At 50.5% G+C, this 4,956-nt stretch overlaps 1 pseudogene; it reads left to right on the top strand.

Annotated features, from left to right (window-relative positions):
- Positions 1-973: 973 nt before the first annotated feature.
- On the top strand, positions 974-3,536 carry LOC131506347 (ubiquitin carboxyl-terminal hydrolase 17-like protein 6; annotated as a pseudogene).
- The last annotated feature ends 1,420 nt before the right edge of the window (positions 3,537-4,956 follow it).

Here is a 4,956-nt window from a genome sequence, read left to right as displayed (position 1 = left end):
AGTGAAAAACAAACAAACATTAGAGAAGAAAGCACATTTCCAGTAGACCTGGTCAGTTCTGAAATCTGGTCTAGAGATACTGACACATTAAAGCCACAGTTTCCTCGAGGGGACATTGTTCCTTGCATGTCTAAGTTCCCATTTCAAACCGTCTATAAATGTCACAAATCCACAACAAACATGTCCTGAACCACGGGAACCTATACCTACCTTGCTATGTGATTTGCTAGTAATACCAGTGACAATTTGGCAAATGATGGGTTTAGGATTTGTTCTCCTATTGGGAAGGGAGCTACAAAATGAAGAAAGCATTTACAAAGCCTGCAACCAGGCCAAGGATATTTCTTGGGACAATTTCTCGGCCACCCCTTGGTAGACAGACGTGTTTCAAAGGACCTTCGTGATAGTTGTATACACAGATCCTATGGAGACAGTTCAGGAGTTTTAGAATCAAATCCATGGACAGTAATCATTCCAGAATAATTTGCTGGTGTCCCATACATTCTGGCTGACGGAGAGGAGGTGCTCCTACATGATACCAGAGCTCAATTGGTAAAATGATTTCCATAGCCTAAAAAATTCATGGCCGTCATTCCTTGACACTTTGTGTTATCTAAAAGCAAAGTGGATACTCAAAAAAGGATTTCCTCTAGGTTGGAAATGCTCAAGTCTGTCTGTCCAGAGAGGGAGCAATGGAAATGAGGGAGGTGGAGAAAGTGGTGAAACGTGTGTGTGTGTGTGTGTGTGTGTGTGTGTGTGTGTGTGTGTGCCTCTTGAGGAGGGAGGGGCAGGAGGAAGGCTGGGCTGAGTCGTCTGTCTGCAGAAGAGTGGCCACACCCTAAGACCCTTCATCCAACTCCAGCTGGTGGCTGATTGGATGACGTGGTCCTAGTCAGGTGGGTGGGGCGAGCTTTACGAGGGCTGAGGAGAGGGCCACAGCTATCATTCTGAGACTGGCCTCCTGAGAGAAGCATCGCTCTGCAACGTGAGGCTCCACGTTTCAGGAGACATGGAGACGCCCTCTCCCCACTGCCGAGAGGAGTCTCAGTTCCATGTCTTTCCAAACCTCAACTCTTGCGGGTCAAATACGGGTGGTGCTGAAGGCCACGGAGGACCCACTCTACCTGAGAAGCCGTCACCGTCATCGCACACACCCTGCGACCTGCCTAACGGTTGGGCTCCCGCGTCAATAGGTCTGCCCCCGCAAAGAAACCTGCGAGTTGGAGGAGACCTTCTGTGGTTGGGGCTGGCCTGCAGAACCTGGGGAACACGTGCTATGCGAATGCAGCGCTGCAGTGTCTGACGTACACACCACCCCTCGCCGGCTACATGCTGTCCCAGGAGCACTCCCGAAGCTGTGGGAGGCAGCCATTCTGCGTGCTGTGTGCTCTGCAGGCTCACGTGACCCGGGCCCTCTGCCGTCCGGGAGATGTGATCCGGCCTCCGCCCAAACTGCTCGCTGCCTTCCACACACACAGGCAGGAGGATGCCCATGAGTTTCTGATGTTCACTCTGGATGCTATGCAGGAAGCGTGTTTGCGTGAGGACAAGCCTTCAGAGCCTCAGGCTCAGGACGCCACCCTCATCCAGCAAATCTTTGGCGGGTACTGGAGGTCTCAAATCCAGTGTCTCCACTGCCAGGGTGTCTCCAGCACTTTGGACCCTTACCTGGACATTAGCCTGGATATCAGGGCAGCTCAGAGTGTGAGCCAAGCTTTGCAACACTTGGTGAAGCCCGAACGGTTGGATGGTGAAAATGCCTATCGTTGTAGTACTTGTCTCGACAAGGTACCTGCTTCCAAGACGTTGACTTTGCACACTTGCCCCAAGGTCCTGATGCTGGTATTGAAACGATTCTGCCATTTCACGGGCAGCAAACTGGCTAAGGAAGTGCAATATCCTGAGCGCCTTGACATGCGACGATACGTGTCTGGGCAGAACGGGGGGTCGCTGACTTATGTGCTCTATGCCGTGCTGGTGCACGCGGGCTGGAATTGTCACAGCGGACATTACTTCTGTTACATCAAAGCTGGGAACGGCCAGTGGTACAAAATGGATGATGCGAAGGTAACCGCCAGTGATGCGACGTCTGCCCTGAGCCAACATGCCTATGTCCTCTTTTACATCCAGAAGAGTGAATTGGAAAGAGACCGTGGGAGTGAGCCAGGTGCTGGGGAATCCACATCCCTCCAGGCTGACCACGCAGGCACGGCTGCGGCCCAAGGGGGGCCTGAAACCGACCCCAACATCGAGGTGCCACAATTGGAGGATCACGTGGAAGAGACACCACCGCCAGCAATCACGTTAGACCAGTGGAGATTCCTCCAAGAAAGCCACCGTCCCAAGTCTGGATTCAACCTCAGGAAATTAGAATTTGCCCTTCCCCCCGACGCAGTCCTAATTCACCAGTCCAAATACAGAGATGAGATGGGAAAGGATCACCGTGAACCAAACATCTACCGGCTCAACAGTTCAGCCAGGGACGTCCCACCTCAGAGGGCAACGGCCATTAACCAAGTCCCTTGTCTCCCCGGCAGAGCCAGAGCTACCAAGAGGAAGAACAAGAAGGGACAGAGGTCTCAGGAAGCAGTGCAGGGATCCCACTACAGGCTTTGAGATACATGCCTGCCCACGTGCACACTCACCCGCCCTCACTCACTACTCACTCACTCACAGTCCCTTGTAGGCCATATTTTGTGTGTTGTAGGTGGGTGTGATCCGGACATGTGGAGGGACCATGAATCTGGCTGGATTCATGGGGTATGGCGTTCCAGTGGAGCTGGAGAATCCTGAGCTTTAAGGCTGGCTGTCTGTAATGAGGTTATTGGAGAGGTGTGGATTATGCAGGGGACTCGGAAGGTTTCTCCCCTCCATCAGCACCGAGGATCATCGGGCACTCTCAGAGCCTGAAAGGGTCAGAGGAAGTGGCCAATGAGGCATGAAGGTGGAAAGAAGGCAGAGCACCGGGGGTCCCTGTGAAAATGCCTGGGACTCACGGTCCCATCATCCCATTCCCTACTCTCTGTGTATTGGTAACGTACATGTGCCCAAACATGTGCGTGTGGGGACTCTCGGTGATATCCACACATGCACCGGCAGGGGAAGGAGTTTGAAACAATCTCAGTGCTTCCACACGGAGAAGTGGCAAATGACCAGGAAACTGGAAGAACTCTAGCTCTACGTGGGAGCAGACAGCCTTTTCAGGAATGTTTTGTGTCAGAAGGAGAGGAGCAGAAGGAAACACGAATTCATAACTGTGCAAAGTGTTTCCTTGTATACATAATATATTTTGTAAAGTCTCCACATGTTCATGTGAACATTGGCCAATTGCCTGGAAATGGCAAAGAGCAAATAAATGCTTATTTCTCAGGAGACGGGTGGGTGGAGCCTTCCTGGCCCATGTTCATTAGATTCGGTTCCCTTAACAATCCCCCTCCCATGAGGCAGCAGAGCAAACGGGGGAAAGGAACCTTCTTCCACCTCTTATTGCTGAGCCACCAAGCAGCTCTACCTTGTTCCGCAGCGTTGACCACCATCCCCCCATCGGACAATCTCCTCCACAAGGGAGGAGGCTCAGGCATTTCTGGTCAGTTGCATTGCAATCTTGGTCCTCGGTTGTACACCCCAGAAAAACAGTCTCAAGTGGACACCGAGGCAACAATGTGGTATTTCAGGTCAGGGTATGGATGGATGCTCTAAGTCACAACTGTATTTCTCAGGAGCGAGAGACTCACTAAATACATTGTTGAATGGGAATTAGTGCATGATCCTTCAATTCCCCCTGGGAGAGGGGGGCCATATAGGAGATCTCTGGTCGTTTGCGAAAGGCACTGACAGGGTAAAGCCTGTTGTTGCTGCTGCTGCTGCTGCTGTTGTTGTTGTTGTTGTTGTTGTTGTTTCCAGTCTGCATTAAACATACACACCACACTTAGTGGGAACTAATGTCAGTATTTGAATTTTGTACAGGAAACCATATTGAATTCTGGATGTTCAAATATCAGAGCCGATAGAGGAAAAATACTTTTTCTTAATCCACTTTTAAAATTTATTGGTCTGTTGTTTTCATGTTTTAAACATGAAATAAAACGTTTAAATAAACAGAGAGACACACACACACAAACAGAGACAGAGTGTGAGCATGGGAGGGGCAGAGAGAGAGAGAAACACAGAATCCAAAGCAGCTCCAGGCTCTGAGCTGTCAGCACAGAGCCCAACGTGGAGCTCAACCCCACGAACCATGAGATCCTGACCTGAGCTGAGGTTGGACACTCAACCGACCGAGGCACCCAGTCCCCCCTCCATTTTCCAAATTCAAATCAAATTTAGTTAACATTGAGTGCAGTCTTGGTTTCAGGGGTGGAATTTAGGGCTTCATCGCTTACATGAAACACCCACTGCCAACCCCCACAGGGGCCCTCCATAACGCCAGATGCAAATGGAGCCCACCCACTCTTACCCTCTAGCAACCCTCACTTTCTTCTCTACACTTCAGGGTTCTCCTGGGGCACGTGGGTGTCTCAGCCGGTGTGGACTCTGATTCCGTCAGCTCATGACCTCAGGGTTTGAGACTTCAAGCCCCGTGTCCGGCGCTGTGATGACAGCTCAGAGCCTGGAGCCTGCTCTGGATTCTGTTGCACGCCTCTCTCTGACACTCCCCTCGTCATGCTCTGTATCTCTGTCTCTGTCTCTGTCTCTGTCTCTCTCTCTAAGATAAAGAGAAAACAAAATTTTTTGAAGAGTCTCCTATGGCTTGCCCCCCGCTGTGATTTTATCTTATTTTATTTTTTCTTCGCTTGCCCTATGTTCTTCTATTTTGTTTTTTATTCCACAGATGAGTGATAGCATGGCACTTTCTCAGTCAAAGAGTTCAACAGGGCTAGCTGGATGTTCGATCTCAAAAGACATGCACACGTGAAATCTATCTTTCCTGTGGATTTGATTCTAAAGTGGGCAGAA

Source organism: Neofelis nebulosa, chromosome 3, assembly GCF_028018385.1.
Source record: "Neofelis nebulosa isolate mNeoNeb1 chromosome 3, mNeoNeb1.pri, whole genome shotgun sequence".
NCBI classification, from domain to species: Eukaryota; Metazoa; Chordata; class Mammalia; order Carnivora; family Felidae; genus Neofelis; species Neofelis nebulosa.
Note: the sequence above shows the minus strand (reverse complement) of the source record. Positions and strands in the feature narration are given on the sequence as shown.